The 12411-nt window shown below is 40.0% G+C and overlaps 1 protein-coding gene across 1 annotated transcript in view; it reads left to right on the plus strand.

Annotated features, from left to right (window-relative positions):
* The window catches only part of LOC308371208 (elastase-1-like), a gene marked incomplete at both ends in the record, with an annotated part of 32721 nt that overhangs the window by 3938 nt on the left and 16372 nt on the right, over positions 1–12411 (plus strand). The gene's annotated exons all lie outside the window — the stretch shown is intronic.

Genomic DNA, 12411 nt, shown 5'->3' on the forward strand with positions numbered 1-12411 from the left:
TGCTGAAGCAGGCCTACATGCCTGTGGTCGGCCATGATATCTGCAGCACCCATACCTGGTGGGGTAGCACAGTGAAGGAAACCATGGTGTGCGCTGGAGGTGGCATCGACTCCGGATGCAATGTAAGGACTACTAGTCTTGAATGCTTACTGAAAACTACACAAAAGGACCCACTGGGCTTAAATGTGTATACTGAACTCTACACAAAAAAATGACTCCGCCAGGCAAGGAAAGCTATGCTTACACTAAGTTAAATATGTATATTATGTATATTATAATGTGTACATGAAATATTTAAATGTAGTCATTTAGCACACAAAACACTTTTATCTAAAGCAATGTGCAACACAGATATACAGTCTAATAGTTCATGTGAGCTCCCTGAGAATTGAACCCATGATTGTGATGCTTTTCAATCGTTTCACGACCAGTTGGGCCACACAAACACCTTACTGAACCTTAGACGCTGCTTATGATGTTTTATAACAATGTTCAGGAAAGACAATGGGGATGATTGACAGTCATCCAACCAGCGCAATGTAGGAGATTTAAACCCCCCTGAGAATCAATGTGTGTAAATTCACTGTAGGGAGACTCTGGCGGCCCCATGAACTGCATGGTTGGGGGCAAGTACGTGGTCCACGGTGTGGCCAGCTTTGTGTCATCACTTGGTTGCAACACCATCAGGAAGCCTACTGTCTACACCCGTGTGTCTGCTTACATGGACTGGATGGAGGGAGTAAGTGATGCACACAAACACACACACACACACACACACACACACACACACACACATACAAATACACGTACACACACACCCACACACACACAGACACACCCACACACACCCACACACAACCACACACACAGAGAAAATGCACAAACTAAAATGTGCATTGATTACATTAGCATACACAGAGACATACACCGACACACACACACACTGTCTGGAACACACTGAAATACTTCCTTAACTGTTTGTCATTGCTCTTACTGCTGGCTGTTTTATTGTTGACATGATCTAAGACAAACGTTATGTTTGCCAAATGAATCGCACATGTGTAGATTTGATTTAATCGAATATCATTCTTCATTTTCTCTCCTTAGATCATGGTTTAAATCAGAGCATGAATCCCGGACCAGCTCAACATCAATCTGGCTCTTCATCCCAAGTGTATAGTTTATTTTGTAAAGAACTGGAAAAAAACAAAAACCAAAAAAAACACTTTCAACTGAGGTCAAGTCTTTTTGTCACCATTCAGATAATAGGTGACTCAGATCAAGCACTGATCAGTTCTTATCATATTAAAGTAACCTTTTGTGTTGTTGTTATAGTGAAATAAAATCACAGTGACCTATTTGAACTTTAAAGGCTTGCTTCATGCCTGGTAATTACTGAAAGCCACTGCACTGTTACAAGTCATACCTTGAAAATAATTAGAAAATAAGTCACATTTTAAATCGAAACAATTTGAAGAAGTAACAGCTACGTACACAAATGTAGATGTCAGTCCATTCATCAATGTGCTTAGTTGTTACATATTGGTTTGGGTTTGTTTGTTTTTTAAAGTCATTAAAAAGAAGGCTTCTAGCCTAGCCTCTATTTTATTCACCCCTAGACAGCACAGCTTAGGGCAGGCGGTCCCAATTCCCCAACACCTTTCATAACACCAGCTGGTCATTGTTCCTGACATTATCAGCACATAAGTACTGAAACTGAGCCAACCACAGGACAAGTATATACACACCAGAAAAGGGAAAAAGACAAAGAAACATCTGTTACAATGCATATTTTCATATATATAATACATCTTGTCATCTACAATCATGTTTACACTTGTTTCAATACCATGTACACTTTCAAAACACACATCGAGCATACCAGTAGAATATGTAAACCAAAATGCGGATACTTTTCTATTGCTTAGATACATAATGCACATTCAATAACCACTTCTTCCGGAATTCATGGATACCTGTCTCAGTCAATGTTCACCATCAACTCTGTGCAACCACAGCAATTTTTGGCACATTTAGATACTCTGTTCAAAATAATTAACTTTCAGTTCAAAACCAGACACAATTCAGATCATTGTAGATGGAAAGATGCTGTATTTTGACAGAAAAATGAAATACACTTGAAATAAGGCATTCTATAATTTTTGCTGAAACTTTATTCAGTTTTATACTGTTTTGTTTGTTTGCAGCCTTGTTACCAACTATACTATACAACTATAGAAAAGTAGTGCAGTACAGCATTTGCATTGAAATGTGCATGTATGAAGGAAAAATGTCAGGCTTTACTCTGGGATGGGACCCGCTGGGAGTCGCTGGTTTTGCGGACCAGCGCTTTAGCCGAGTATGGTAGAGGACCCAAATGCAGGATGTTGTTGAAAGTTGGTATTTATTTCACACAAAAGTTCCAAAAAAACACAAAAGATACTTTAAACGGCGAAAATCCAAAAACACAGGAGATGGGGGCAAAAGGCAAAAGACAACAAACTCATGATGCTACAAAAGGTAGCTCTCGCTCTAAAAGGCGGAAAAACTGAAAGCACGGAACGCTACTTGAAGAGGCACTCTCCCAAAAGAGGCTTGAGAACCGCAGCGTGACACCAACCCGATACTATCTAGCACTAGAGGCACCTGAGTGCATAAGAGGGCTGCGTGTCTTGCGCACAGACTTACAAAGACAAAATGCTTGAGAGCACTACGAACAACCATGAAACAGAAACAATCTAACGACCCGATAAAGGGCGTTGAAACTAGCCAGGTATTTAACCCCTGGCTTATTGTGAGTCACGTGGGAAACATACAATGTGACACAGGTGAGGGCACACAATAAGTTACAGGTGAGGGCACACAACGGGAAACAGGTGAGGGCACATAACGGGAAACAGGTGAGGGCACATAACGGGAAACAGGTGAGAACAGGCAATGGGAATCAGGTGAGGGAACATAACAGGAAACAGGTGAGGCACACAAAGAAAACAAAGACACATGTGAACACAGAAAACACTAAGTCCGTGAAAAGGTCCTTTTGCCACCAGAGGGCGCCAACTCGTGGCAATGGCTGCCATGATCGTGACAAAAATAAAGATGTAATTGTCGCTGAACACATTTCCCCACTATTCCTGCTGTATATGTCAGTCATGGGCCATCAATGAGACAAAGTGACCCAAAATGGCAACTACAACAAACTTTTATCCAAAGTGCCTTACTATAGCACCTTGCATTGCTCAGGAATTGGACCCAAGTTAGCTACTCCTTGTACAACTTTCTTAAGGAAGAATGTTGCGGTACGATAAATGTTAAGTTCATAAGAATTTCACCACGATCAGCATTAGGGCTGCAGGACACTTCTAGTAGTAGTCTCATGTGTTGTTGTTTCACTTACTGTCCTGGGAAAGAAAAGTGTCAGCACACTTTTTTTGGTACTATACCAAAGAGCATTTAGCCTGGAGCTGTCTTGAGGCATATATGATGAATTGTATAACAATATGCACAAGGTGCCATGGGTTTTTCTTTTCTTTTGGAATGCAACACTAAACTATGCAAAAACAGAGGATACAGCGAGACATAATATTTTCATTTTGTGATGCTTCAAGTTGTCTGTGTTCTTTAGTTTATTGTACTCTGAGCAATGAGGTAGTTTAATGGGAAAGAGCATATGCTATTGTTATGGCAGCATGAGTCACATTTGGGTGAAGTATGAAATGGTGGTTGTAGTGCATTTTGCACCAAAGGTTAACTGATGTGCGTCTGTAAAGCCCACTTTGTGAAGAGTTTTAAAAAGTGGACATGGTATATAGACAAGTGTGAAAATGATTTGAAAAAAGAGTATTTAATATTATTTTACAAAAGGTAAAACTGTTTATCCAGGCAAATCGGTCACAGGGTTATGCCTAACATGTTGGTCCGCCACTGCATAACATCTCATGAATTTATATAAGAAAATGCAAAAATAGTCCACAGCTGTTTATGAAAATCCAGAGTCATATTAAGTTGTGTTATTTGATGTCAGATGTCACCTGTGTGCATACGTATGGGAGATGCAATAGAAAAAACACAACAGTGACTTAACTGTTTGTGGATTAGAATTACAGTGTGGGTTGTGCATCACACACCTTAATAATCTATAGGTCACTAAAATGGTAGTTTCTTTTCACATCAGCTCATCGCTGATGGTCATCTTTAGCACTGCTGTTATCATTGGTCTTGTATTCCTTTGAATGTAAATACACTGTGTCCGAGGACTGATGAAACAACAATATCAGACTTCTCTGATCTGATAAAGAAAAGACACATGCTGAAACAAAGCCTTGGTTTTCATCACAGCTTCTGGGTGACATGGCCTTATAACCTGGCCTCGCTACCTGAGGTTTGCCATGTGTCTCAGATTGTTTTTGCCCCTATCTGGTAGAATGCAAATACATTCTGTGTTTGTGTGTGTGTGCGTGGGTGTGTGGTCAAAATTACTTACAGACAACTGGAGTGGTACTGCAGATTTATTAACGATATCGGGAGCATTGTTACAAGCAATCCATGTTCATGAAATGTCCCACAACAATGCCCATCAGTCTCTGGGCAAACTGAGCTCTTATACCTAAAACCCCTCCCTCGGACTAATACACTGTGGCCACCTTGTCCTCCACTATAGATAAGACTATTGACATAGGATCCCCTTACCCCAAGTCTTGACTAACTCTCTCAGCTCATCAAACCTTACCCAACAGGTCAAACAGAATACATGGCCACACTAAGTAACCAATTCAATTTATGTTATCCTATGGAATCCTATACTAACCTACTTAATTAAATGTGAAACATATATTTTTTATCCCACATTCCCCCCTTGTGGTACTATAGTACCACACCTAGAGAAACTATATGTATCATCATTACATTTGATTACTAGCCTTAAACACACATAATAGCAAAACATGGTTACAAATTACTTCCTCCAAGTTATCTAATTATTGAAATGTAACTCCATATTATACATAGAAAATAAAAGAAATAACCATTACTCATGGAAAATAAAATAACAACATGAAATTCCAATTGCCTATCTATCATTTAAACCAGGTTTTTTCAAAATAGGGTCAGACTCATTGTACACTTCTGTTACTACCATATTTCCTCTCTCTCATTATTTGGGACTTCTTTGAATGGAAAAACATTTTCATATATTTCAGTTGGCACAGGACTACTTTGAAACGTGTAATCATTTCTGTCAGCTTTCCAAAATACATTGATCATACCACTGGTTTAACCACATAGAATAAGGAGAAAATGGATCCGCTAATCACTAACTACCTTCCACCAGACAAATCTAGTCTCAGATAACATCGTGACCCACTCTCTTATCAGGTCGTAAACATTCCAAAGTTAAAGGGTTTTACAGACTCCAGTTTAATCTTGTTTTGGCATGGAAGGCTAAAACACAGACTTTATTCGTTCCACACATCAACAAAACCAAAACCAAACATCTTGTGTTTTCTCAGTTATTCAAAAACTCAAAAATAAATCCTAATCTAGTCTTCGACAGCAGAGCTGACTTGGGTCGTTTTAGACCCTCCTCAGGTAACTGTCCAAATAAAATGAAAACAAAAACAACAAACTTGTAACGGTTTTCTAGCTAAACTGAGAAAAATACTTTGATGTGGTGCTAGTGATACCTATGAATCTATCCTGTCGTCTGTATTCTTTAGCCTCCTGAAGATTGTTTACCAATCCTTTCTTATTGCCAATCCACTTCAGTGTATGTATTGTTCCAGATTTTTCACCACTCTGCAGTGTGAGAGATGTACCCAAGTGTCTCTTTCCGCATTCCTCACAGCCGTAGGTGTAGATGACAGTACTTCAAACGGTCCTCGCCACCGCTCTTGATCCCAATGAAATCTTTGATCAGAACCCATGCTTCTGGCTCAACTGGGTGTGTCCTTTGGAAACTTTGTGGAAAGGCCGACGCCACCTATTGAGACACACAAGACAGAGCAGCAATCAGTCCTCGCATGTAACTAGTCATTTTTATATCTACATCCTCTAAGTTAGGTGGATTAGTAAACCCTGGAGCCGTCAGAGGACGTCCAGTCAAAATTTCAAAAGGACTAAGCCCTGTTGATCTTGAATGAACGGCCTCTGAGGAGATGAGCTAAAGGAAGTGCAGTCACCCAATCCATCCCTATTGACACTGTAATTTTAGTCAATTTTGCTTTCAAAATTGAATTAGTTCTCTCCACAGCACCTTCACTTTGTGGATGTTATGCACAATGGGTTCTGAAGTCCATTTGCAATTTCTCAGACAGCATTTTAATAATTTTGCTGACAAAATGTGCTCCATTATCTGAGGTTAGTTTCTTTGAACTCCCCATCTAGGCACAACATCTCTTCTTAAAGCCTTAGCCATTGATATGCTTTTGCATGCTTGACTGGATAACATTCAGGCCATTTTTGAAAACATCTCCACTATGACCAAACAATATTCATATCCTCTGCATTTGTTCAATTAAATGAAATCCATCATAATTCTGTTCAAATGGATTTTTCAGGTGATGGATGATGCCCTTCCTTATACTCTCATTGTAACAATACATGGATGCTACTGTAGTGAATCCTGGTGTAAAATAAATTTTGTATGCTACAAACATAACATTTTACATATTGTAATCCCATACCTCCCATAAATAGGGTGACCATAACCCCATATTCAAATTGTGCTCATATACCCCCCTTTTGCGCACTGAAAATCAAAAGTGCGCACAAAGCAACAGGGCTAATAACATGTATGAAGTTACCATGTGGCCATCATAGCACATTCATATTTTATCATGCCCGCAGTTTATCCCCTTTTTTTTTCTCAATGGTCTTATCCCATAAACTAGTTTCATCACATATTACAGATTTGCCTTTTGCCAAATTCCATGCTCACACCAAGGTTATCATTTCAGCTGCTTGAGCAGAAAAACTTCCTGTGAGGGGTGAGTTTATCATTTCAAAAGGATTCCCTACAGAGCACCTGTTCCCCCCCTTCTCCGGACTCCAGTTTCATAGATGATCCATTAACACACAAGATTAAATCAGGGTTAGAGACAGGTGTTTCAGAAATGTCAGTGAATCACCATCCTCCGCTATCGGCAGCAGAGAAGCTAGATTAAGTGTGGTGCAACTGGTAAGGGTCAAAGGGAAAGGGTTAATAACACATGCTGATCAGTTAAGAGACGCGCCGGTGTAAGATGTGCAGTTTGGTCTTGTAAAAGCAATGAATGTACTTTATGTGGGACATTCACAGTGAGTGAATGCAACAATACTATGTCTGCACTACCTAACACTGCACTGGCAGCCGCTGCAACTGCTTTTAAACAAGAAATTATTCTTCTAGCAAATTCTTCTAATTGTTTAAATAAGTATACCATAGGTCTATGCTGCCCCCCATATTGTTGACATAACACCCCCTGCATTTAACCTAATTTCTCACACACAAACAAATGAAATGGCAGGTCATAATTAGGCAACCCCATTGTTGGAGCTGATACTAACGCTTATCTTAATTCAACACAATTTTTATCAGAGTTGTCAGTCCAAGTCAATTAGTCAGTCAAGGTTTTACAATTATTTGCACATGCTTGGAGAGGCTGTGCCCTCTCTGTCTAAGTTAATATACAAGCACATAATGTCTCAGAGTTGCTCTTTCCTCAGCAGACAAAGTTAAAGTCTCTTGCTGTTGTAAAGAGGAAGGTTCAGGCTTTACAAAAATATGTCTTTGTACAATTAAGGAGCTCCATTTTTGAAAAAAGTATGCCTCCAGAGAGGATGAATAAAACAATTCAGGGGTGTGTGGAATGGACACCCAATTATCAGCATGTGCACATGCTTTAACCAAAAGTCCACAATCACACTATCCCCTTTTTTTCTTTCTAAAGGCACATGGGGAGAAAAAGTTGAGTTTGCAAACAAAAAAACACCAGGTCTCAGGTCTACTACAGCTGCAGTGTAGCGTTTGGTCATAATAATGCTAGCTTATGTCAATTTTCTTTAACGATATGATTGACTTGGTACCATTTCTCCGGATTTGTGATATCTGAGAAAGAATCTGTCACACATTGCAAACACTCTGGAAGTTCCTTATCTCCCTGGACCGAGACTGGTGACTTTAAAACTCCACTTCAAGTTGGGCAAGTTATCTGATAATACAAACAAAAGAGACCCCTCCAAACCAACCCCAGTATGTGTGAGTGAAATAGTAAGCTGTAGCTTACACATTAGGTCTCGGCCCAGTACATTTTCAGGGCAAACACTGCTGAGGATGAACTGGTGTTGTAATGCATTGTGTGTTCCTATTGTAGTAATATTGGAGTAAAAACTGACTTTGCTATCCACTGACCTGATGCTCCCATAACATTCACTATTCTGGTACTTTTCATACACTTTCCAATATCCTTCTTTCCTAACCTACTAATATCTGTCCCTGTATCAATCAAAAAAGAAAAAATATGTACATTCAAAGAGAGAGAGAGTTTCGGCTGGGCTGCAGCATTCAGACAATCCAATCAGTAAACCAGAAGTGTCAACAAAGGTTCCAGTGCCACAAGGCCTGCATTTTCATGCTGTGATCAGACAGGAGGTTGGGAGCGCTGGTGTGCTGGGCCCAAGTCTTGCTTCTGTTTCTTCTGTCTACAAGTTCGTGCTAAATGACCCATTCTTCCACACTCCCAGCAGTCCATGTTAGTGCCCATCTGATTAGCCTCATGGTTCCCTCGGCCATATCCTCTTCTCACTCCCTGTCCTCCCCTTCCCCCCTTGCCTCCTGCACTTTGCCCACTTGGTTGATAGTCACTGAGTGCTTCACCATGAAATACATCTTGCTTCTTTTGGTCACTCTTGTCTTTACTCCTCTCACAATTTTCAGCATATTGTAACAGTTCATTGAGAGGTGCAGTACTCCAAGTAACAAGATGATTCTTAACATAGTCCATGAGCTCTTGAGGCAAAGGTGGCTGGGGTAAAAGTGGCTGGGGTGAGGGTAGATATATCAAGGCCCAAGTACCATCATTGTTGGGAGGTCTGGGCTGAGTAGGGAGTGGGGCTGTTGGTTCTGGTTCATTCTTCTGCACATTTTCTGCTGTCATGTCTGTAGTCCTGTGGGCAGCCATTTCCCCTCTCTCTTCTGTAAAAACCTTTCTTTCCCTCTGCTCTCTAGCTTGCTTTCTTTTCTCTTCTCTATCCATTGCTTCCTTCTCCCATTTCCCATACACTTCCACTTTCCATCATAGCCCTACCTTCTTTTACCTTTCTTCACTTACTTTTCATTCTTTCCCTCTAAAGGAAATTTCCCTTCCTTAGTAAGTTCTCATCTACACATTCAGGTCCATATTTTTTATACATGTCCCTCAAACATCCTGGTCTCTCTACTCCTCTAGGTGTGTTAATAGTTTTACTCATATTATTCCCCATATTTGCAGTGTCCCAGTGATATTTTTTTTTTTCCCAATTACCTCACGCCTAAATCAGAGTAAAACAAACAAAGTGTGACAAATTCCCTATCAAATACCCCACATTTCCTACCACTTTACTTGGCAGGAAATATATGCATATCTTCCACCTCTCTTTAGGCAGGATTACCGTCTGCTAATGTCCCAAGCAGGCTTCCGCTTCTACCTCTATCTAGGTAGGATTTCCTCGTCTACCAAACCCCTTGGTAGGATTTCCTCGTCTACCAAACCCCTTGGTAGGATTTCCTCGTCTACCAAACCCCTTGGTAGGATTTCCTCGTCTACCAAACCCCTTGGTAGGATTACCTGTGCACACAACAACCCTATTTTACTAGCATTTGTTAAAGTAAAATTAGGGACTCACCACAGTTGTCTGTGACCACCAAGCTGGTGATACCGTATCCAGGTCACAGGAGGAATTCCTCTGGCCAGGCAGGGTGCCGCTGGAGCAGATTTTTCTTTTTTCTCTCGACGGCCTTCTCCCAAGATCAGAAAGAGATCTCCCTTAATTTGTGTCGGGTCCTGCGCCTTTGGTCTTCCTCGCTGTTCCTCGGAGATAGGTATCCCACTTCTGACACCATTTATGTGGTCAAAATTACTTACAGACAACTGGAGTGGTACTGCAGATTTATTAACGATATCGGGAGCATTGTTACAAGCAATCCATGTTCATGAAATGTCCCACAACAATGCCCATCAGTCTCTGGGCAAACTGAGCTCTTATACCTAAAACCCCTCCCTCGGACTAATACACTGTGGCCACCTTGTCCTCCACTATAGATAAGACTATTGACATAGGATCCCCTTACCCCAAGTCTTGACTAACTCTCTCAGCTCATCAAACCTTACCCAACAGGTCAAACAGAATACATGGCCACACTAAGTAACCAATTCAATTTATGTTATCCTATGGAATCCTATACTAACCTACTTAATTAAATGTGAAACATATATTTTTTATCCCACAGGTGTGTGTGTGTATGTGTGTGTGTGAGAGAGGGCTGATAAAACACTAAACACAGATTTCAAAGCCCTGAAGGTGAAGCCAACCCTTTACTTTTCACACTTAAAACTCATTTTAATGCAGAACCTTTATTGGTCACACTAAAAACTCAAAAATGAAAAGTAACTAAACTAAAATGAAGTAATCATAAGAATGGTAAAACTAACCTGTCATGCATACATCATCAGTCGGTGTAAAGCTAAGCAGGTCCCATGACGGTCTAATCCCAGCTCATGTTCCCTATTAGTGGGTGAACGGTCCAACACTCTGCTTCACGGCAATGAGAAGGGCCAGCAGCAAAGGATCAAAAAGAGGACAATATGCATCCATTTACTGGCAGGAGAAGAGAACCCACGCATAGGTTAGAGGGAGTCAGTGGGCCTGTTTGAGCACAGAACACTGACAGACCACACACGTGTGACCATGAATAGGTGCGATAAGTGTGTGATGAGCACATCTGGAGCTTGGTATTCACACACACATACACACAAACACACACACATACAGTACATCTACTTGCACTCACACAGTTGCAATTGTAAATACAAAAACACAAGCACACATACATACAGAAACTCACTGTCAGTAAAACACTGCCATTGCTCTTCATCTGTGCTTGTTATTTTGGCATGATCTAAGACAAACATGTGTGTCCCCCTGTTTCACTTCTATATCTGGAACGCAGATCAGTTCAGCGTCAGTTTGGTTCCTATGGGCCTTCTGCTACCCCCTCCCAAGTATGAAGTTAATTCTGTAAAGAACAGGGGGGGAAACGAATCAATCAAATAATAAAGAAATAAATATCTTGAAAACAAATGTTTCAACTGATGAATTGTCTTTTGTTAGTATTTAAATAGCGTATCAGGCACCAGTCAGAACAGATCAGTCACTTTGCACTTACTAGATGAACCAATGTACTTGAGGGGAAATGAGAGAGAATGTTTCCGAGTCACAAGGGGATTATCTTTGTGAACACAATTCTTCAGGTATTTCACATGTGCTCCAAGTCAGCAAACTACTAAAAAACCACAAAAAAAGTAAATGCTTTTCTTGGCACAACAATTCAGAAAAGTGCTTAAAAACATGCAACACATGACATAGAGACCAGTGAAGTGCATGCCTGGAGGGTAGTGCAGTCCCTGAAAAAAGAAACATACATATTTGAATAGATAAATATGTATTTATGCCTTTGAGCCAGCACGTCATGTTACTTCACCTGCCATTACCTACACAGGCATATCTACTGGGCAATATACTCACATGGATATCTGTTATAAGAAGAGAAAGGGTAAAAGGCACATGTTTGACCATTTTACATGCTGTATGACCTAAAATACACTAGGCTATTTAACTTGTGGAACTTTCAAAGCTCTGCAGATGTATTTTTCCCATACATGTTATAGGAACTTGTGCAACTGAGTAGTTGCAGTTTTCCTAAAAATAAATCTGATTATGGTTTTGGTCTGGACATCTTGTACAAAGTGACCTACTAAACATATCTGTCTGATGTGATGTCCACCAGGGTACTGTGGCTTATCTGCTTAAGAAGGGAAAGGCTTAGTCATGGAAACGTATATGAGATCATCCTAAATGAAGACATTTAAAACCACAGTTAAAAAGTTAATGATTTTTTTGTTTGTCTTGTCTCTTGAAAAACATACTTCAACTGGCTGCTTTCACTGTCAATGCTTCAACTGTTTTATTGTAAAAATACTGATATTACATATGTTGCACACATTCCTATGTGTTATCTAATCATGTTACCTAAAAATAAAAAATAACTTCATTTCATATTTATTGAAATTATAATACTTTCTTGTGTTACAAGATACTCATGTTATTTCAATATTATGGATTTTTTAGGGATATTATTAATACTATTCATGCATAATCTGGACATAGTTGTATTTGTAT

This window comes from Sprattus sprattus (assembly GCF_963457725.1).
Source record: "Sprattus sprattus genome assembly, chromosome: 10".
NCBI lineage: Eukaryota > Metazoa > Chordata > Actinopteri > Clupeiformes > Clupeidae > Sprattus > Sprattus sprattus.